Source organism: Dipodomys ordii, unplaced genomic scaffold (assembly GCF_000151885.1).
Source record: "Dipodomys ordii isolate 6190 unplaced genomic scaffold, Dord_2.0 Scaffold80, whole genome shotgun sequence".
In the NCBI taxonomy this organism is placed as follows: domain Eukaryota; kingdom Metazoa; phylum Chordata; class Mammalia; order Rodentia; family Heteromyidae; genus Dipodomys; species Dipodomys ordii.
In genome coordinates this window covers 2,643,259-2,667,713 of record NW_012267296.1, presented here as the reverse complement: position 1 = coordinate 2,667,713, position 24,455 = coordinate 2,643,259, and the positions used below count along the sequence as shown (strand labels likewise).

Sequence of the window (24,455 nt, the reverse complement as noted above, 5' to 3'; positions counted from 1 at the left end):
ACACCGAACTCTTCTCTCTGCAGTTTATTCAGGACCTTTGAGCAATCTTCTGACCCCAACCCCGGGGAGAATTCCCCACAGCCTTAAGTACCCACTGGGTAGCCAACCCTGATACGCCACGTGGGAACCACCAATAGGTTCAGTTGCACGGAAGCAAGCCAGATTCTTTGCCTTAGCCATATAAGGAGTTGTTTACCACAGAGAGCACTCACCATCGGGAAGGTGGAGGGCGGAAGCCGGCGCCATCTTCCAGGTGCGGCTGCACACAGCTCTCTACAAGGAAATGTAGTAAATTTTTATCTGCCAATTTCTCACATTAGTGAAAATCCCAAGAACAACCTCCATACTGCATCCCAGAGTGGTTGAACAAGTTCATATTCCCAGCAACAGTACAGTAGGGATCCTTTTTGGCCACATCCCTTCCAGCATCTGCTGTTATTAGATTTATTGATTATAGCTATTCTATCTGGGGTGAAGTGGAATCTCAATGTTGTTTTAATTTGCATTGCTTTTATGGCTTGAGAAGTTGAGCGTTTCTTCATGTGTTATTGGCCATTCATATTTCCTCTTAAGAGAAGTCTCTCTTGAAATCTTTAGCCCACTTATAAATCAGGCAGTTGTTTCTTTGAGGATTTGTGGTTGGGGGATTTAATTTTTTGAGTTCTAAGTATATTTTAAATATGAGGCCCTTGTCTGTTGTATGGGTAGTGAAGATCTCCCAATCTGTGGGCTTTCTATTGATCTTGCTAGCTATGTACTTTCCCATGCGGAAGCTCAGCAGTTTCATGCAATCCCATTTCCAACCTTTCTTTGATTTCTTGTGTTTCTGGGTCTTTATTAAGAAAATTTCAGCCTGTGTCAAGAACCCTAGAGTGTCTCCTATTCCTTTCTGTAATGTTTTCAGGGTATCTGCTTTTACTTCGAGATCTTTGATCCATTTGAAATTGATTCTGGTGAAGGGTGATATATAAGGAATAACTTAGTTTTCTGCAGGTGTTTAAACCAATTTTGCTAGCACCAATTACTGAAGAGGCTGCTTTTCGTTTATTCTATTTTTGTGCCTTCCTTATAGAAGATTAGGTGGCTACCGGTCTGTTAGTTCATTTATGGGTCTTCAGTTCTATTCCATTGGTCCTCTTGTCTGCTCTTGTGCCAGTACCAAACAACTTTGATTACTATGGCTTTGTAGATAGACTTGGCAGTATTGCATTTTCACAATTTTAATCCTCCCAATACAGGAGCATGGGAGGTGTTTCCACTTTCCTAGTTCTGCTTTAATTTTCTTTTTCAGGTTTTAAAAGTTTTTATCCTAGAGGTCTTCCCCCTTTTTTGTTAACTGCTAAGTATTTTATTTTTTCTTGGGCTATTAAAAAAGGAGTTGTTTTCCTGATTTCAGTTGCACCCTTCTTGTTATTGGCATACAGAAATCCATTGATTTTTGAGGGTTAATTTTTTACCTTGCTACTTGGCTAACCTTTTGATCAGCTCAAGAACTTTGGGAGTGGAGTCCATAGGGTTCTTCACATACAAGATCTTGTCATCTGCAAAGAAGGAGAGTTACTTCTTTCCCTGTTTGAATCCCCTTTATATTTGTGTCTTGTCTTATTGTTCTAGTGAGGCTTTCTAGTATTGAATTGGAGTGGAGAAAGCAGATATCCTTGTCTCATTCCTCAATTTAGAAAAAAATGGCTGTAGCTTCTTGCAATTAAATATAATGCCAGCTTGAATTTGTCATATGCCACTTTTATTATGTTGAAAAATGTTCCATGGATTCCTTGTTTCTCCAGAGTTTTCCTCATAAAGGGATGTTGGATCTTGTCAAATGCATTTTCTGCATCTATTGAGATAATCATTTGGTTTTTATCCTTGCTCTTGTTGATGTGATGAATTATAGTCTTTGATTTGCACATATTGAACCAGCTTTGCATCCCTGAAAAGAATCATGTTTGATCATAGTGTATAATTTTTTTGATGAAGTGTTGAAGTTGATTGCCAAAATTTAGTTGAGAGGTTTTACATCAATGTTTATCAAAGAAATGGACAGTCCTCTTTCTCTGATGAGTTCCTGCCTGGTTTTGGGATGAGGATTATGATGGCTTCATAGAATGAGTTTGGTAGTGAACTTTAACTTTCAATATCATTGAAGAGTTGGAGGAGTAGTGGTGTGAGTTCTGCTTTGAAAGCCTTGTGGAATTTAGCTGTAAATCTATCTGGTACTGCGCTTTTCTTGGGTGGGAAGGCTCTTATTGCTGTTTCTATTTCAATGCTTGATATGCATCTGTTAAGTTGATTTAAACCATCTTGGTTTAGTTTGGTCATATCAATATTTGTTAGAAATTCTTCCATTTCTTCAAATTTGTTGGCATATAATTTTGAGAAATATTCCCTTGTAATATTCTGAATCTTGTCTCCCCCTACCGTGGAAATGTTACTTCCTCACCACTGATTTTGTTTATTTGGGTTTGTTCTCCTCATGACCCACTGATGGTCCAACAGTGTGTTGGTCAGTCTCCATGTGTTACAGGATTTTCTTTGGTGACTTTGGGTATTGAATTCTAATTTTATTTCCTGTAGTCTAAGAGAATGCAGGGCATAATTTCAATGTTTCTGAATTCAGACAGATTTGCTTTGTGCCCTAAAATAAGGTCTATTTTGGAGTATGTTCCAGGTGCTGCAGAGAAGAACATGTATTCTTTTGTTGCTAGTTCTAATACTGTGTAGATATCTGTCAAGTATTGTTGGTCTATGCAGTTGTTTTGATCTGAAGTTTCCCTGTTGAGATTTTATAGAGTTGATATACCCATTGGGGAAAGTGGGGTATTAAAATCCCCAAAAATTAATGTCTTTAGATCTATGTGTGATTTTATGGAATGTAATGTTTCTTCGATAAATTGGGTGTTCCGGTGTTGTGAATACATCTTTAGAATTGTTATATCCTCCTGTAGGAAAGATCCCTTGATTAGTATGTAGTGACCTTTTTTATCTCTTCTTGCTAATTTTAATTTGAGATCTATTTATCTAATTTTAGGATTGCATCTCCTGCCTTTTTATGGGGGCTGTTTGATTGACCGATTTTGTTCTAGACTTTCACTTTCAGAATACATTTGCTTCCATGGGCAAGGTCTATCTCTTGAAGGTAGCATATAGAAAGATCTTGCTTTTTGGTCCAACAAGTCAATCTATGTAGCTTATGTGGAGAGTTAAATCCATAAATATTGATAGGTTTGAGAGCTATTTCATAGTTCCTGTCATGTTATCCACCATCTTAGTGGCTGTGCCTATTGGGATTTTACTATGATTATATGATTCTCTATTTGGGGGTCATTTCTTGGCCTTTATCATGCTCTTGTTAGTTTTCTATGTGTAGGGCATTTTTAAGTATAATTTGTAAAACAGGTTTGGTGGAGATACATTGTTTTAATTTTTCCTTGCTGTGGAAGGTGTTTATTTGTCCCTCTGTTATGAAAGAGCTTTAGTTGGGTACAGTATTGTTGGTTGATTGTAGTTTGTCTTCAGGGTGTGCCATACATCATTCCAGGCTCTTTTTGCTTTCATGGTCTCTGCTGAGAAATCTGTGGTTATTCTGCTTGGTTTTCCTCTTTAGGTGATTGATCTTTTCTCCCTGACAGCTTCAAGGATCCTTTCCTTAGTCTCTATTGATGGTGTGTGGATTACTATGTGACAGTGGAATGTCCTGTTATGGTCTGGTCTATTTATGGTTCTAAAGGGTTCTTCTATTGGAATGGGCCTATCTTTTTGCATGTTTGGGAAGTTCTCTGCTAGGATTCTGTTACATAAATTTCCTAGACCTTTAACTTCTGTCTCTAGGTCCTACTCTACAACCATAAGCCTTAAATTAGGCCTACTGATGGTTGGCGTCTTCTATCTATTGAATAGATCTATCATATTTCCTGGATTTGCATTGAATAGTTGTCTGTTCTTTCTCTATAATGTCTAGGCTGTCCTCAATCCAAGAGATTCAATCTTCTGTAAAGTCTAAACTACTGTGAAGACTTTCAAATTTGTTTTTTTTTATTTCTTTTACTTATAATTGATCAGATTTGACAGCTTCAGATTCTTTGTTGAAGGTTTGTTTTTGATCTTGTATGGACTTCTTTACCTCCTTGATTTGGTTTTCAGTGTTCCTGCTCAAATCCCTTAGTTGAGTGGTTATAGTTTTATTGGATTTACTTTCCTTCTGTTAGAATTTTTTCAGCTTCTATTTGTAGAATTCATGGATTCCTCTAGCTTTCTGTTGTGGATTCCATGAATTCTTCTGTTAATCTTTTTTTATTCTCATCACACTCACAAAATTCCTCTGTTAATCTTTGATTAGCCTCATCACACTCTTGCCATTCATCTAATAATCTTTGTTTAGCCTCCTATTGCTCAGACTTTACCCTATCACACTCATGCTTTTCCCTATCATGCTTACACAGAGCCCTTTGTAGACTTTCAATCTTTTTTTTCAACATATTTACCAGTAGTGTTTTTAGATCAGTTTGACAACTCTGCTCTAGATTATTCATTCACTCTCTGTTGCCTGTTTATCGTGAGTGGGAGATGAGATTCCTTGACTTACCATTTTTTCTTCTTTTTCTATGGCTTGCTCTGACCATTTGGGTTTGAAAGCAAAATCAGTTCCATGTTAGAACACTATTTTAAGGCATGCATCAACCCAGATCCCTGTATTTGCAGTGTTTTGACACAGTCAAAATGAGTACAGGTACAATCTCATTCAACAACAAACAACTAGGTATCATTGGACTAAGAAAATCATAGAAGGAGTCAGGAGACCAGAAATTAATAGGTCTAGGGAGAATTGTGAAGAGACAACAAGAATAACAGAATGTAGGGAGGGAAAGGAAGAGAAGAAAGATAAGTTAAGACCTAAATTCAGAGAGAAGAAAAGTGAAAGTAGAAGAAACAAAAAAAGTAAAAAAAATTATTTTAAGTTTAAAACTTATATATATATATATATATATGAATAAATAATGCTACAATTAAAAGAACTAAGGTTGAGAAATTGCAGATTAAGTAATCAATGTCTGAATTTAGTTTGCACACAATGAAGGATAAGGCCTAATCATCAAAGATGCCTATGTATCTGGAGATGAACAGAACAGTAATTAAGTAGAGTGAAAAAAGCAAAAGGAACAAAGGGAAAATGGGGAAAAAATAAAAGAGAAAAAAAAGAAAAACCTTAAATAAAATAATGAAAAAAATAGAAAAAAATTTAAAAATTAAGTAGAAAAAAGAATTATTTGATTTGTTTAGGTGATCTTGTGTCTCCCCTGTGTCTGTATCCAGTCTCTTGGTAAATCTCTGACTTGCTTGTGGTGTTTTGTTTCAGGTGGCTTAGTAGGTTTCTCAAATCAGTTTGTTTGAGCAGACAGAATGAAGCTCTGCCTTACCAGCATGGCATTTTTGTGACATTCCTACTACACTAGTTTATTGGGAGGGCTATTTGCTGTGTGTTCATATAGGGGATATCTGATTCCTGCAATGGAACTTGAATATGAGTTGGACTGTGACCTGTCAGCAATCAGTAGCTTTTTCCTGAGGGGTTAGCTCCTGAGATACTCTTCTGGCTCAGCCTGGAGCCACTCTCAGGATTTATGCCATATCCAGTTTCAAATTGTTTTTCTTTTATCTTCCTACAGCTGGGAGAGCTGCCCATGCCACCTCTAGCTGTGTTTACCCAGGAAAGAAATTCGCCCTGACCTGGAGGGAGATTCCACCGCCTTGGAAGTGTAACTTTCCCCTGAAAAGAGCTAAGCCCTGCTGGTCAGGTTCTTTTTTCCTGTTAAAAAATGGCTAGTCAGTGTATGCTTCTAAGCCCTGAGTTATCTGCTAGCTGCTCTAGCCCATTCTTTGTCAGTATCAAAGATGGAGTTCTTCTCTGGTGCTGGGAGAAGGACTACCTTCCCAATGCTGCTTTGTGAGAAAAAGTATATTGTCTTGCGGGTTACTCACACGTTTCTCTTGGTTTCTGGATCGTCCATTGTCTGGGACTGTCTGTGGTCAGTAGGATGAAGATTTCCACTCCTTGTCAGTTCTTGCTGGTGATGAGTAGAATCTGCTTGTGCGCCATCTCTGACACCTTTGTCCCGGGTTCTATCTGCTGATATTCAGCCATGGCAGCAGTTACCCCCACCACCGCAGACACCGTTAGTCCTTGACCAAGTTACTTGAATTTTTCCTTCCTGGCCAAACTCCCTGTACTATGATGGCAGACTTGGTGTGACTTTCTATCCTTGGATTTTTCACTGAAACACAAACTTTTTCCTATGTGAGACCTTGTTTAGCCCCCAGCTTCTTACCTGCCATCTTCCTCCTGACTCTAAATTCAATTTATGTGTATCATTTTCACATGGGGAAGGGTGGGCACATTATTTCATTAGGATTTCATTTATTATAAAGTTCATGACTGGTATTATCAAGAGTTTATATAGTGAACCATATTTAAATTTTGTGCATAAGTACATTTAACAAATTAATATAATTCATAATAATACATCTTAACATGTATTGAGATATTTTCATACTTAAAATTTTTATTGCTCTAATAATATATATTATGAAATACACATTGCTTTTCATAGTTTTACTCCATTTTATACAGATTTTAATACAAATAGATGATAAATAATTCATCATAAATGTAACAAAAATGCTTAAATAAAACAATGGACTAAAAAACTATAATTTGACCAAGGAAAATATTCACTTATTATGTTTATATTTTTTGTTAGAAATACATTGAAAATTATTCATCATCATTTAGATAATAATCATTATCTTCACCTTTTGTCTTTGGTCAATGTTTTATAATTAAGACCATATGTTACTTGGCAAAGCAAGTACTCACAAATAGTTGTTCACAAATAAATTTTGTCTGATACTCCCTCAGAAATAATGTAAGTGTGGTATGAAGAATTAAAAAAAAATCTGTATCTACTGGACTCTGATTATTATGCAACAGATTTTCCCAGTGCAATTAAGATTTTAACATATTATACTATTGCACAGTAGAGTTCCTGTAGAGTCATTAGCTATATGTTTCTAAAATTTAGAAAAAATATACTGAATTTTTTTTACCATAATAAAATTATGAATTCATATGTAGATATACTTAATTTGATTAAAACCTATAATCATGTATACATGTATCAAAGTATCAGAGAGAATCTCAAAAATAGCATATTATACTTGCATTGATATGCCATTTCATGTTAAACAATGTAATGAATTTTTGTGACTTGATGGCTATTGAAGTCACTGTAGTGGATACTCATTCATTGCCTAAGTAAATAACCCATACCTTAGTTTGTAGTATCCAACCATTGATCTAACAAAAACTTTTCTCCAAATTTGTTTTAATAATCCAGAAAGGGAAGTTTTATTTCATCAGGAATTTCTAGCAATACATTTTTATATATTTGGTACAAGCGTATTTTAGTTTTCCAGCCCCATGTAATTAAACACAATAACATAAATTTTAACATTATAGTACCAAATATTAGTTGCATATTAGAGTTTCATTGTGACACTTACAGTGCATATATGCATATTGGCTATTTTCATACCTTATTATTTTGCACAGTATTACAATGAACATATATGCAAGTGCTTCTATTTAATCCTGTCTTACATTTTTGGAGATATGTCCAAGTTTGGCATCATTATATTGTATGGTAGTTATGTCTATTTTTTAATTTTAATGAATCTTCATACTGATTTCTATCACAGTTGCATTGTTAGCCTGATTGAAGCTTTCTTTCTTTTTTCTTTTATCCTTATCAGCATTTGTAGCAGCCATTCTGATTGGAGATGAAATGATAATGTTATGATTTTCATTTTTTATGACAACAGATTTTTCCTATTCTCCCATGACTTTTCTTTGCTGGCCATGAGGTCTTACTTTCAGCAAGAGAATATTTCCCAACAGGGCTGGGCACTGGTGACTCACGCCTGTAATCCTAGCTATGCAGGAGGCTGAGATCTGAGCATCTCGGTTCAAAGCCAGCCTGGGCAGGAAAGACTGTGAGACTCCTATCGCCAATAAACCACCAGAAAACCAGAAGTGGCGCTGTAGCTGAAGTGGTAGAGCGCTCGCCTTGAGCTGAAGAGCTGAAGGACAGCACTTAGGCCCTGAGTTCAAGCCCCACGAACAATAAAAAAAAAATTCCCAACAGGAGGCAAATTGAATCCATTGAAATGGAGTCAAGCCACTTAGAGCCTTTCCCACATTTGAATCAGTTGGCAAGGAGCTGAGTTAGTGTTAGATGAAATGGTTGATATTTACTTCTATAGGAAATAGAACAACTACAATGATTTTAAGAAATAATATGTTTTGAATACAAAAGACTACTTAGATCATTTCTCAGGATTATCATATTTGTGATTAAAGTTGGTGAGAAACTACAAGGTTCTAATTTAAGCAAAATTTCCTATCTATATGATGCTTCATAAAGCAATGACTAGTACTTTAAAAATGTGAGCTTATGTTATACTTTTACCTAGTGTAATTTCTACATATTTCTGTCAAAATAACAAAAATTCTTTTAAGAATCTGACTAAATGTTTCTTGGTCATTTTCTTTGGTATTCTCGGTTCATTTTCCTTCCATGAAAATATCTAGTAAATAATCCCTACTTTTATCATTTACTGATTTTCTTATGATTAGCATGTTTTCCAACCCATATCCTTATGGAATTCCATTATTTTGCTTAGTACTTTAATACATGATAAATTATTAATGGACATTATATTCAACATTTTACTTGTCCTCTACTTTAATATTTCTTTTCTTTGTCTTGATATTTCTATCTATTTCACCTTATTTGTTCCTCAAAACTTTCCTAAGGATGTCATAATAACATAACATGCAGTGTTCTGTTTACTTAAAAGAATTTATTTTTCCACAGTTCTTCAGAAGGGGTAATACAAAAGCACTTTGTAAACAAGAGTCTTTGGTTTCATCTAAGGGCTCTCTTTTTTGCAAATGGACAGCATGCTTTTTCCACTACATGTTTCTTCAAATGTTCCAATCTCCTTGTCTTTAAAAATCATCATGCAGGAACTGCTACTAAAGCTTAATGATATAGCACTTGTTTTACATGCTCAACTCATTGGATCACATACACAAAATCAAAAAAAAAGAGACACCAGTGGAACTGGGTTAGGAACATTTATAAATGGTTTTTTGTTAGCTTAATTACCACGTTGAAACCTTTAATTCACATGCATTCAGAAATGAAGGAATTCTCAACTATTTCAACATATGAATTATTGTTTTTTGGATGGGAGACACAATTCCAGTCATAGTAAGCATTTCACTTTAAAAATAAAAATTGTTTGATATGAAAGGAAGTATTTTCCCTCATTATAACGAAGAAATCTTAAAAGCAAGATTTTTGTCCTGAAGGTCTTAAGTATTTTGTCTCTGAATCTTGTATATATTTTAATGACCAACATGAAGGAGATACATAGTTTATATTTGTAAGATGAATAAAAAGGATTATAGAAAACTAGTGGCAATCTATCTAAATGTCATAGACAAGAGCAATAAACAATATTAACATAATGATCAAATTATACTGATGTTGTGATAAGAATATCATATTATAGAAATATCAAACAAAGGATACTTATATATTAACATAAGTAATAATCATGTAGGAAACTCACGAAATATTAATTCTTGATTGCAGAATTCTGTAATAGGACCAGAAATTTTGTAGATCTAACTAACATCTAATTAGTCACCAGGTTCTTGGTCCAAGGAATAGGGTCAATTTTTTTATAAACATAAACATGTTATATAAAATGTTGTATAAAATAGGCCATATGTAAAAGGACCAATTGAGATAAGAAACTCAATAACTTTTGTGGAGTCAAATGAGTAAGTTATCCAAAGAGCTTCTGTAGAGAGCAGGATAAAATCAGCAGAATGAAAAGACACCCTGAAATGGAAGAAAGTAATTATAAACTGTTCTTTTAAGAGACAACGTATAAAAAGAGATACTTAAATGGCCAGCAAATAAATGAAAATTTCACTATAATGCTAATTATAAAAATGCACCAAAACCATATTGAGTTATCACTTGGCCCCAGTTAGAAGGTCTATAACAAAAACAAGCAAAACACAAAGGCTAAGATCTGAAGAAAGGATACCTACCCAATGTTGTATGGAATGTAAATTAATACAGTCATTTGGGAAAATATTATGGAGCTTCCTCACAAAACTAAAAAGCAGAAATAAAACTTGGTTCAGCAATCACAATACAGGATATAAGTCTAAAGAAATAGAAATTAATTTGCAATGATTTATCATCACTTGCATGTTTATTGCAGTATGATTCACAATAATCAAGATATTTATGTGTTAAATGTATATATTTACTATATGTTATGTACTACACTATACTCATATATATTTAAGGATATAGGACATATATACGCATCATATGTTTGCATATTTCAATATATGTGATTATGTACACATAAACAAATACATGAACATATATATATATATAAAATGAATACATTTCATATATAAAAACAGATGAAACTCCATCTTTTGCAGCAACGTGGATTATCTTACATAAGACATTATATAAATGAAACAAGCTAAATACAAAAAATCAAATACAAATGTTCTCATTCATATGTCGAAATTAAAGGAGCTAAAGTAGAATTTTAGAATGATGGGGTAGAGAGAGCATAAGAAAAGAGTAATTAATGGATAAACATTACTGTTCAAAGGAATGAGTTCTTGTATTATATTATACATTAGGAATACATAGTGGGCATTTATTTACTTTATGTCTGAAAACATCTTTTAGATGAAATTTTAGGTAATTTCAATAACAAAAACAATAATAAATGTTTTAAGTAATGGATATACAATTTATTCTGATTCCATCACACATTTTATAGCTTTCTAAAATAGCAATTTACAATACAATATATAGCATCAAATATGAACTAAAACAAAGACAATTACTAAGACAAACTGTATATAAGAAGTATATTTCTTTTTTTCCTCTTTTTTTTTTTTGTCAGTTGTGGGGCTTGAACTCTGGACCTGGCAGCTGTCCCTGAGCTCTTCAACTCAAGGCAAGCACTCTACCACTTGATCCACAGAGCTACTTTCTGAAGAACAGTTCTATTTTTATGATCTTCAAGTAATTTTAAAATTTAACATGTGAAATTACGAGTACAATGTATTTTGATAAATATTATCATTTCAACATTCTCCCTTCTATTTTTGTTACAGTTAAAAGCAAGAAAAAAATAAAAATGTATGGTTTAAGGATTAATTTATATGAGAAGGAACTATAAAGAAAAGTAAAAGAATTAAATACTAATGTTTATGGAGGGAGGATACAAAAAGGGACTTAATGTAAGTAGGGAGGAAAACTTAAAGTATACTGTATCATCACTTATTTTAAACAGTGTTAACTAAGATCACTTACTTCAGTTGTATTTTTCTAAACTACTCACACATTGTAAAGGGTGTTTCTTTGTGTCTAAAAGTATTTCATAGTAATAAGAAGAAACAACAATAATGGAAGCTAAAAATGATAAAGAATGGTATAAATGCAGAAACGTGGGGGGGTTTTTGTTTTTGTTTGGGGGGGTTATTTTTGTTTTTTGCAATTTGTCCCAAGCATTTCTAAACCTCTATTCATTGTAGATCCATGGTGGTGAATCTGGTTTATTTCTTCCAGAAAGTAACTCTTGGTAAAGAGGAAATAAAAGATGATTGACTTCCCCCCCACACACACAGACAAACATCTTTGTATACTAACAGAAACAAATGCAGCATAAAATTTGGTTGTGAGTTTGCTCATGCCTGTAATCATATCTACTCAGAAGGCTGAGGCATGAGGATCCTGTTCCAAGCCAGCCTGGGCAGGAAAGTCTATGAGACTCTTATCCCCAACTACTAAAAAGAAAGCTGGGGAAATAGAATTACAGATTTAGGAAGATAACAGAGGAGCAGCTAGGGGCTTATCAAGCTCTCACATAGAAACCAGTTTTAGTGTTCCAGTGAAAAATCCAAGGCTAGAGAGTCAGACCATCATAATACAGAGAACTTGGCCAGAGAGGAAAATTTAAGGCAACTTGGTTAAGGAGACACATTTGAGCATTCATCAGTGTCTGAGGTAGTGGTGGCATTGTTGGCGGCAGCTGCAGTAGCTGCTGTGGCCACCATATCAACAAACAGAACCTGGTTCAAAGGTGCCAGAGATGGTGTACAAGCAGATTCTACTCACCACAAGAAAGAACGGACAAGGAGGAGAAATCTTTATTGTGCTGACCACAGATGTATGTAGACTGCGTATGGCCCAAAAACCAAGGAAAAGGCATGAGTACCCTACAGGAAGTCCTCACTCCTCACAGGACAGCGTTTAGAAGGTAGCCCCTCCCTCAGTACCAGAGAAGAACTCCACCTTTGATAGTGGCAAAGAATAGGCTAGAGCAGCTAGCAGATAACTCAGGGCTTAGAAGCAGACATTGACTAGCCATTTTTTAACAGTGAAAAGGAAACTGACCATGATGAATTATATTAATTGATTTAAATATATTGAACCACGTTTGCCTCTCTGAAATGAATCTTGTGTATGATATTTTTTTCTTATTGTGGCCCATAGGGCTTGAACTCTGGGCTTGGGTGCTATTCCTCAGCTCTTCAGCTCAAGGTGAGCACTCTACCGCTTGAGCCACAGTGCCACTTCTGGTTTTCTAGTGGTTTATTGGAGATAAGAGTCGCGTGGACTTTCCTGCCCAGGCTGGCTTTGAACCGCAATCCTCAGACCTCAGCCTCCTGAATAGCTAGGTTTACAGGTGTGAGCCACCTGAGCCCGGCTTGTGTATGATTTTTTTGTTATGAATTGTTGAAGTCGATTGGCCAAAATTTTATTGAGAAGTTTGCATCAATGTTCATCAAAGAAATGGGTCTATAGTTCTCTTTTTTTGATATGTTCAGGTCTGGTTTTGAGATGAAGGTTATAATGGCTTCATAGAAAAAGTTTTGTAGTGAACTTTCATTTAAATTTCATTGACTTGGAGGAATATCGGTGTGAGTTCTGCTTTGAAAGCCCTGTCGAACTCAGCTGTAAATCTATCTGGTCCTGGGATTCTTTTGGATGGGAGGCCTCTTATTGATAGTTCTATTTCAATGCTTGATATGGGTCTGTTAAGTTGGTTTAAATCATCTTGGTTTAGTTTTGGCATATCAATATTTCCTACAAATTCTTCCATTTCTTCCAGATTCTTAAATTTATTAGCATAAAGGTTTGAGAAGTATTTCCTTATAATGTTCTGAATTTTGGTTGTTTTTGTGGTGACATATCCATTCTCTTCTCTGCGTTTTTTATTTTGGTGTGTTCCCTTCTTTTTCTATTAAGATTTGCTCAGGGTCTGTCCATTTTGTTAATTTTTTCAAAGAACCAACTCCTTGTTTTGTTGATTCTTTCTATTGTGTTGCTTAGCCTCCATGTTTTACAAGATTTTCTTTGGTGGGCATTTGATATTGAATTCTAATTTTATTCCGTTGTGGTCTGAGAGAATGCAGGGAATAATTTCAATGTTTCTGAATTTGGACAAATTTGCTTTGTGCCCTAAAATGTGGTCTATTTTGGAGAATGATCTGCGTGTTACTGAGAAGAACCTGTATTCTGATGCTACTGGGTGAAATATTCTGTAGATATCTGTTAAGTCTAATGATGTATGAGGTTGTTTAAATCTGAGATTTCTCTGTTGAGCTTTGGCCGGGTTGATATCTCTGTGGGGGGAATAGTGTGTTGAAGTTACCAAGGATCATTGTCTTTGGATCTATGTGTGATTTGAGGGAAAGTAGTGTTTCTTGGATAAATTTCTGTGCTCTGGTGTTTGGTGAATACATATTTAGAATTATTATATCCTCCTGTAGGAGACATCATTTTATTATTATGTAGTGTTCTTTGTCTCTTCTCTATAATTTTAATTTGATGTCTATTTATCTGATGCTAGGATTGCTACTCCAGCCTGTTTGTGAGGGCCATTTGCTAGGTACATTCATTCCAGCCTTTCACTTTCTGAATGTGTCTGTTTTTGTGGGCACTGTGTGTCCCTCGAATATAGCAGATAGATGGATCCTGATTTTTGATCCAACTAGACATTCTATGTCGTCTAATTGGAGAGTTAAGCCCATTGATATTGTGAGTTAGGATTGAAAGGTGTTTTGTATTTCCTGCCATATTTCCTATATCCTACCTATATGTATATGATTACTAATTTGCGAGCTCTTTCTCTGCCCTCATCACGTTTTTATTGGTTTTTCATGTATAGGACATCTTTAAGTATCTTTTGTAGTGCTGGTTTGGTGGAGACATATTGTTTCAATTTTTCTTTGCTGTGGAAGGTTGTTATTTTTCCCTTAGTTATAAAGGAGAATTTAGCTGTGTATACAAATCTTCATTGATAATTGTTTGTTTTTAGGACGTTGCATACTTCATTCCATGCTCTTCTTGCTTTCATGATCTCTGCTGAGAAATCTGTAGTTATCCTGATTGGTTTTCCTTCACTGGTGATTGATCTTTTCTCCCTGACAGCTTTATGGATCCTTTCCTTAATCTTTATTGATCCCGTGTGTATTACAATATGGTGTTGGGATGTCCTGTTCTGGTCTGGTCTATGTTGGGTTCTAAATGCTTCTTGTACCTGAATGGGCTCATTTTTTTTTTGCATGTTTGGAAGATCTTTGCTAGGATTCTGTTAAATAAATTTCCTAGACCTTTAGCTTATGTTTCTAGGCCCACTTCTACACCCATTAGCCTTAAATTAAGCCTTCTGATGGTGTTTTCTATATGATGAATAGATCCATCATATTTTTTGGATTTGTTTTGAATAATTGTCTTCTTTCTACTTTGTTTTTTATTTCCCTTTCTTCCACTAGGTCAGTTTTAATGACTTCAATTTCTTTGCTGAAGCTTTGTTATAAATCCTCTATGGATTTCTTTGTCTCCTTGATTTTGTTCCTTGTTCATTCTCACATCCCTTAGTTGAGTGGCCATACTCTCATTGGACTCCTTTTCCTTTGGTTGGAATTCATTCAGCTTTCTCTTTGCAGATTCCACGAATTCTTTTATTATTCATTGTTTAGCCTCATCCCACTCTTGCATAGCCTTATGTAGGCTTTAAAATTTTCCAATCAGCGTGTTTACCAGTAGTGGTTGTAAAGCATTTTGAGAGATATCCTGTGGATTTTTTATTCACTGCTCTTTTGCCTGGTTGTCCTGGGTGGGAGTTGAAATTCCTTGACTTGCCCTTTTTCTTGTATTTCTGTTGCTTGTTTTAACCATTTGGAAATGAATGCAAAACCAATTCTTCACTAAGGTACAGGTACCAACCCAGATCCCTATGGTTGCACAGATTTTGGAGATTTACACTTAATGATTTCTTTTCACTCTATCTCACCTTTTTTGGGATTGAGTGCAGATCCAATTACATACCAGAACACAATTCTAAGACAAGCATCTACCCAGTGACCTGTAGTTGCACAAACCTAGGGAGTTTACAATCAATTATAAGCATTTTCACCCTATCTGATCTTTTGAGGAGTCGGATTATATCCTATGACACACCTGAACACATTTCTAAGATGAGCACTTACCCAGAGCCCTGTAGTATCACAGACCTTAGGGGTTTACAATCTACAAAGTGTGATTTCACACTATCTCACCTTTTTGAGGAGTGAGATTATATCAATTACTAAATCACAATTCTAAGATAAGCCCTCACCCAGTGCCCTGTTGTTACACAGGCATTGGTGGTTTACACTCAAAATATTTTCACTATATCTCTCCTTTTTTGGAGATGAAAGTATATCCACTCCCTCACCAGAAAACAATTTTAAGATAAGCACCAACTTGGATCCCAGTAGTTGTGCAGACTTTGGAGGTATACAATCCAAATAAGTATTTCACTCTATCTCTCTACTGGATATATATGTAGCCCCAACACCACTGCTGAGCACAGTTTTAAGACAGAATCCACACCTGGTCCATGTCTTTACACTGATTTTAATGGTTCCAAATCATGTACAGTTATTCCCTTATCTATCTCTGGTTTTCTTTGTAGGGAAGGCATTATGTTTCAGAAGTGGGGCTTATAAACAGTTGTAGTCAGTGAGTAGCTACGTTATGAGGTTTAAAATGGTCTGGGCTGAAGGGATAACACCATGAGCCATTTTGGCACAGCCTCTCTGACTACAGATACAGTCTAGCTCAATGTTTCACACATGGGGATCTACAGAGTAAAGAAAGCAAACAGGGAATGAAGGAGTGGAAATAATTGTAAGTGGGTTGAGCTTGTTATAGAGGAAAAATTTAGATATACAATGAAATATAGGAGGAGAAAAATCAGATTAGAGGGATGTAGCAAAGGAATAGAATAAAGGGAGGGAAACTAAGACCTCAATTCTATGCAAGAAAGAGGGAAGAAAAAATTTAAAAAGGAAAAAAATAGAAAAGAAGAAAACATGTATACATCAAAAAAATGAAAAATAGAACAATTACATACATATGAAGTAATAATACTAAAATTACAAATATGGGCAATCAATTTACACTCTGAATTAAGTATATACACAGTTAAGGAGAAAGCCTAGAGATCATTGTAGGCTGTTTATCCAGTTGTGAGAAGAACAACAATGAGGAAGGGGAAAAAAAAATGAGCAGCACTGTAGCAAAAAAAAAAAACAAACAAACAAAAACAAAACAAGAAAGCAAAAATAAAACAAAAACATTAAAAACTGACAGCAAAAAGAGGTAACAGAGTAAAAATAGTTGCAAAATTAAAAAGTAGAGGAGCAAAAAAAATTAAAAGAAATTTTAAAAAAATAAATAATAAAAAAATTGTGGAAAAAGAAAAAAAATCTATTTATTTTGGGAGGATCTTATGTCTTCCCTAAGTTCACTTTCCAATCCCTTGATGGCGTGTTTGAGTTGCATGTAGTGGTCGGTTTTCCCAGTTGTTTGGTTGGTTTTTCAAATCAGCTTGTTTGGGTGTGCAGAAAAAAGTTTGCTTTACAGGCTTGGAGACTTTGTGACCTTCTTCCCAGACTAAAAAGCAAGATCTGCTTTTTCTTTCTTCCTTTATTTTTTGTGATTCCAGGAGGAGGTAGTTGGAGACTGTAGTTTGTTGCTGCTGGGACTGAACTTGGGGTAGGTGTGTTATTGGTCTGCTTGGAATCAGTGGCTTTTCCCAAAGTGGGGAACCCACTTTGGGCCATGAACCTGGAGCTTCTCTGCTTTTATAGCTTATCCAGTTTTTATTCATTATTTTTAATGAATTTTGGTGAGATTCCTGCAGCCGGCTAAGGTGCCCATTTGGCTGCTGTATGGATGGAATTCCTTTGTTGCCTTCAGGGGTACTTAGCTGCTTCTCTGGGCTCATCAGGTAATGAAGGTTGTTCCTCCCTGGCCTGTGAGAAATTCCCTCCTCCTAGGCTGGGCAGCCTTCCCCTGGATGGAGCCAACTCTCAAAAGCTCAAATCCTTGCCCTCAAGAAAAATGGTGCTGCTGTCACTGCTTTTGTGTCCAGAGTTATCTTCCAGCTGTTATGGCAGAGTCTATGCCAGTATCAAATATCACATTTTTCTCCTGTCGCAGAGAGGGGAGGGCTGAATTCCTTGAGCTGTTCTGTGGGAAAGAGTGGGGATATTCACAGTTCCCATTGGCTTTTCAGACTGTCCTGATCTGGGCCCGACAGTGGAGAGCAGAATGTGGAATTTCACTCCTGATCCTGCAGTCAATGCTGGAGGTGGTGAAGAGATGTGGCCCTCAGGCTCTGGCAGGTTTGCTTTGGCTTTGTCTGTCCAGTACCACGGCAACTACTGGTGGTAGCGGCAGCTGCGTGTGCTCAAATCTGTCTTCTGGGGCAAATTGCCTAAATTTCTCCTCACTAGTCAGAATCTCTGTATACTTATGGCTCACTGGGTGTGATTTTCCCATAGTGAATTATTCCTTGAGCTGTGAAAACTGGTTTCTTGTGGAGAATGCACTTATAGCCCTGCTACATATCTGCCATCCTCTTCCAGTCTGACACTGTGTATATTTCTAAGGTTTCAGGTATCTACTATTTCTTGAAACAGTTTGGAAAATTTTCAATGCATGAAAAAAAATCTTTATCCCACCTCCTATTTCTCCTTCCTTTATTTTGAACAAGCAGACTCTGCTTGTTATAAATATATATACGTGTGTGTGTGTGTGTGTGTGAGTGAGTGAGTATGTGTGTGTGTGACTGTGTATATACATCTCCACATAGTGTGCTCCTAATTTCTGTTCAAAAGTGTCTCATATGTCTGTGATGGATAGCAATTTTAAGTCAATTTATCTTTTCTATCACCTACTTATTCTCTACTATATCAAAATGCTTATGCTAAATGGCTATTAAACAATAATAATCTATTTCTGATTTTTCTAGTCAAGTGAAGTCTATAGAATCCATAGAATAGTGCTTCTGCACTTCCAGCAATATTTTCCATAGTGGAAAGGGAGAAATGTAATGTCTTCAACTCTATCTGATGACACACTCATTCAAGTAGGTCCTACTGTCATGATCTAATCAGATTTTGAAAGCCTTTTCTCCTAAAACTAATGCATTGGGGAGTCATTTTTTCTGCGTGATATTTCAAAGTAATGGAAATATTTAGGCGACAATAATCATATATCCTGAGTTCTGGGAAGATGGCAGAGGAGAAGCTGGAGGCTAAACAAGCTCTCGCATAGAAAGCAGTTTTAGAGTTCCAGTGAACAGTCCTAAGCCAGAGAACCACACCAAGTGTGCCATCAAAGGACAGAGAGTCAGGCCAGAGAGGGAAAATCCAGGCAAGGAGACAGATCGGAGCTCTTGCCAGCAGCCGCCACCACCGTGGCGGCAGCAGTGGCGGTGGTGACTACAGCCACCATACCTGAATCACAGAGAGTCCAGGACTAAGGAGCCAGACGCAGCAGGCAAGCAGATTCTAATCAACACCAGAAAGAAACGACAAGGAGCAAACATCTTCATCCTGCAGTTTGCATACCAGAGACGACCCAGGAACCAAGACTCAGCATGAGTAGAAGGCTGACATCTTCACTCTTTCTCAAGGAGCAGAGGAGGGAAGGCCACCCCTCCCCCCCCCAGAACTGAAGATCTCCATCTTGGATACCGACAAAGCTCGGCGGAGCTTCTAAGTCCAACTCAGGCCTTGGAAGAAATCTAGAGTCATTTAGCAGGTCACAAGAGCCTAACCTGACCTGCCAGACTCAGCTCCACCCAGGGAAAAGTCACACAACTCGGGCACCAGCCCTAGGAGTGGCTTTCTTCACCCGGTAATCAGAGCCAGAGGCTGCCCCTCCCTTTAGCAGCCTTGAAAATCAATTGAAATTCAGTAAACATAAACCCTGAGAGTGGCTCCAGGCTGGGATCTGTGAGTTTCTCACAAACTAGCCCCCAGGAAAAGCTACTGTTTGCTGAAAGGCCTCAACTCTATCCAGATCCTAGCCTCATCTCAGCATCTCCAAACTTGAGGAAAAAGCCACCTCCCTCTTTCCTGATACTCAAAGCAGATCTCCTTCCCATTGAACTAACCTGGGAGGAGAATCACAAAATCCTGGGTAAAGCAGAGCATTTTTCTGCCTGTCTTAACAAACTGAATTAAGAAACTAACCAAACCACAGGACCACAAGCAGACCAGAAACTCCAACAAGAGGCTGAGTATGGACACAAGGGAGATACAGGATTTTTCCCTACCCTCCCAAAAGAATCCAAGAAATTTTGTTTTTTTTTCTTCTTCTTTTTTATACATTTTATAATTTATTTCTTTTCTGAAACTTTTTTTAAAAATTTTTACCTTTTTTGAAAAAAATTGTTTTCTAGTAACTTTTTTTTCCTCTTATAATCTTTATATTTGGGAAACGTGTGTGTGTGCGTTTTACTTTCTTTTTTTTTCTTTCTTTTCTTAAAAAAAATATTTTTGTTTCTTGTTTAGCTCTACTGAACTTCTGATCTTTTTTTCCTTTCTTCCTTACACTTTTCACCTTTTCTTCTCTTTCGTTCTTCTTTATGTGACTCAATTGTTGTTCTGCACATCCTCAGATAAACCCGTAGTTGATTATTAGATCCTATCCCCCATTGTGAACACACTAAATCCACAAATTTATTACTCAATTAAAAACCTCTGAGACTTGAATCTCTTAAGAGCAGTACTACCTCTTTCTACCTATATAATATTTTAAGTATTTTTATTTTTAATTTTTCACATCTCTTTTATATCCCTTCCCTTCTCTCATTATATGCACGTTCTTTCAATAGTTTGTTCTCAATTCTGCATAATATTTTTAATTTTTACTTTTCTATTTTTTTCTGGTCTCTTTTTTTCCCTTTCTCTTTCGTCATTTTTTTCTCTCTCTCCTTTCATCCTCTCCAACCTCTTTTCTGCTTTGAGATTAAGACTTAGATACGTTAACTCTTCCTGTACCTTCCCACATCACTCTATTCCTATTTTTTACGCACATATCTCCCTAACCCTAATAATTTCTGGTTATCCAAATTCTTCTTTGTGGTTCGTAGCCAATTAATATATAGTTGTTTGATGTTGAATAGAGGTATCTGTTGAACTAGATTGTATCTGCAGACTATTGACTGTGCAATTTCTGACTTTGGTTGATGCTTGCCTTAAGTTAGAGTTCGAGCACAAAACTAGTATTATTTTCATCCCAAATGAGCAGAGTAAGCCACTCCCACTTATGATAATCAGGGGACAGAACAGATAATGAATAATCCAGAGAAGAGTTCGCAAATAGCTCTACAAACTCTGCTGGCAAACATGATAAATGAAAAGATTGAAAACATAAAAAGGACTCTGTATGAGTGTGATAGGGAGAGAGAGGAGGCAATCCAAAGGTTTATACAGGAATATCATGAGCATGAGGAAGCTACTCAAAAACTGATACAGGATTTGCATGAGTAGCTTGAGAATACTCAGAGAGAAAGGCAGGAATGGGGTGAACAGGCTGAGAACACTCAAAAGGAACAACAGGAATGGCATGAACGGCAACAAGCTAAGCAATGAGAAATACATGAATTGAGAGAGCAGGATGAGAATACATAAAGATCACTAAAGGCATTCATGGGATCCATTAACAAAGAGCTGAAGGAAGTCAGGGAGACCACAAAGGGAATGCTGAATGGAACCCAACAAAAGGAATGGGAGTCCAAGGAAACCAGAACCAATCAATTAAGGGATTTGAAAATAAACACTGAACACCAAATTAAGGAAGTAAAGAACTTCACACAAGATCTAAAACAAAGCTTCAACATAGAATTTGAAGCCATCAAAGCTGAACAATTAGAAGGAAAATAAATAAAAAAAACAAAGCAGAAAGCCTTGACAGCAGTTTAGACTGTGTAGAAGATTGAATCTCGGGGATTGAAGACAGCCTAGATATTATAGAGAAAGAACATACAACCATCCAAGAAAAGTCCAAGAAATATGATAGATCTATCCAACACTTGGAAGACACCATCAGAAGGCCTAATCTAAGGATAATGGGTGTAGAGGAGCACCTAGAAACAGAAGTTAATGGTCTAGGAAATTTGTTTAACGGGATCCTAGCAGAGAACTTCCCAAACATACAAAAAGATAGGCCTATTCAGATACAAGAAGCTTTTAGAACTCCAAGTAGACCAGACCAGAATAGTACATCCCCGGTCACATTATAATCCAGACAAGATCAACCCAGACCAAGGCAAAGATCCTTAAAGCTGTGAAGGAGAAACGATTAATCACCTACAAAGGGAAACCAATTAGAATTACCTCAGATTTCTCTACAATCAAAGCAAGAAGAGCCTGGAATGATGTATGCCATACCCTAAAAACAAACAACTATCAACAACTATACTGTACCCAGCTAAACTCTACTGCATAACTGAAGGCCAAATAAAAACCTTCCATAGCAAAGAAAAATTGAAACAATACGTTTCCACCAAACCAGCCCTACAAAAGATTCTTAAAGATGTCCTACACATAGAAAACCAACAAGACCACAATAAAGGCCAAGAAACTGCACCTAAACTGAGAATCCAAGAACCATAGGAAGAATCCAGTTTTCGCAGCCGCCAAGAAGGTGTATAAAATGGCAGGAACTCCCAAGTACCTCTCTGTCCTTTCTCTCAACATTAACAGACTTGACTCTCCAATTAAGTGACATAGACTGTCTAGTTGGATTAAAAAACAAATTCCTTCTATCTGCTGCCTTCAGGAGTCACATCTTGCCCATAAAAACAAAGACATTTAGAATGTTAAAGGCTGGAGCAAAATCTACCAAGCAAATGTCCCCCAGAAACAGGCTGGAGTTACAATCCTAATATCAGATAAAATAAACTTAAAATTAAAATTTGTGAGAAGAGATAAAGAAGGTCGCTACATACTAATTAAGGTATCTCTCTTTCAGGAGGATATTACGATTCTACATATCTATTTGCCAAACAATGGTGCACCCAAATTTATCCAAGAAACATTACTTTCCCTCAAATCCCACATAGATCCAAAGACATTAATTGTTGGGGATTTTAACACACCACTCTCCCCACTAGATAGATCATCTTGGCAAAAACTCAACAGAGAAACTGCAGATTTAAACAGCGGCATAGATCAACTAAATTTACCGGACATCTACCTTATATTTCAACCAACAGCATCAGAATACACTTTTTTCTCAGCAGCACATGGAACATTTTCTAAAATAGACCACATTTTAGGCCACAAAGCAAACTTGACCAAATTCAGAAACATTGAAGCTATACCTTTCATTATCTTGCCACCTAAGAAAGTCCAGTAACACATGGAGCTGAAAAACACACTGCTATATCACGAGTGGGTCATGGAAGAGATTAGAAAGGAAATTCAAATGTTCATGCTATTCAACAAAAATGAGCATACAAATTATCAGCTCCTCTGGGACACAGAAAAGGGAGTCCTCAGAGGCAAGTTTAAAGCTCTGAGCTCCTACATCAACAAATTGGAGAGATCTGAACCAAACAATTAATTACACATCTAAACCTCCTTGAAAAAGAGCAGCAAGATAAACCTCAATCCAGTATAACAAAATAAATAATTAAAATTAAATCAGAATTAAATTAATTAGAATCCCAAAAAACTATAGAAAGAATCAACAAAACAAAGACTTGGTTCTTCGAAAAAATTAACAAAATTGACAGACCCTTAGCAAATATTATCAGAAAAAGAAGAGAACACACCCAAATAAATAAACTCAGAGATGAGAATGGAAACATCACCACAGAAACACCCAAGATTCAGAACATTATAAGGGAATACTTCTCAAAACTTTATGCTAATAAGTTTGAGAACTTGGCAGAAATGGACCTCTTCCTAGCAAATATTGACATGCCAAAAGTAAACCAAGATGAGTTAAAACAGCTTAACAGGCCCATATCAAGCATTGAAATAGAAACAGCAATAAGAGACCTGCCAGCTAAGAAAAGTCCAGGACCAGATGGTTTTACAGCGGAATTCTACAAGGCCTTCAAAGCAGAGCTCACACCAATACTCCTTTAACTATTCAATGAAATTGGAAGAGAAAGTTCACTACCGAACAAATTCTATGAATCCATCATAACCCTTATCCCCAAACCAGGCAGGGACTCATCAAAGAAAGAGAACTACAGACCCATTTCTTTGATGAACATTGATTCAAAACTTCTCAACAAAATACTGGCCAATCAACTTCAACATTTCATCCAAAAAATCATACAACATGATCAAACAGGATTCATTTCAGGGATGCAAAGCTGGTTCAATATACTCAAATCAATGAATATTATTCATCACATCAACACGTGCAAGGGTAAGAACCACATGGTTAACTCAATAGATGCAGAAAAAGCATTCGACAAGGTCCAACACCCCTTTATAATGAAGGTTTTGGAAAAATTAGGAATCCATGGAACATTCCTCAATACAATAAAGGCTGTATATGACAAACCTACAGCCAGCATTATACTCAATGGTGAAAAACTTAAGCCATTTCCTCTTAACGCAGAAACAAGACAAGGATGTCCACTCTCTCCAATTCTCTTCAATCTAGTATTAGAATGCCTAGCTACAGCAATAAGACAAGATGCAAACATAAAGGGGATCCAAATAGGGAAGGAAGAAATAAAACTCTCCCTCTTTGCAGGTGACATGATCTTGTATTTAAGGAATCCCATAGACTCCATTCCCAAATTACTCAAGCTATTCAAAACTTTGGAAAAGTAGCAGGATATAAAATTAACCAACCAAAATCAATGGCTTTTCTGTATGCCAACAATGAGAAAAGTGTCGCTGAAATTAGGAAAGCAACTCCATTTGTAATAGCCCCTCAAAAACTAAAATACCTAGGAATTAACTTAAC

General features: G+C 36.3%; 1 pseudogene; it reads right to left on the bottom strand.

The window, feature by feature from the left end:
• Positions 1-24,455, bottom strand: part of LOC105992133 — a 65,626-nt pseudogene that overhangs the window by 6,516 nt on the left and 34,655 nt on the right.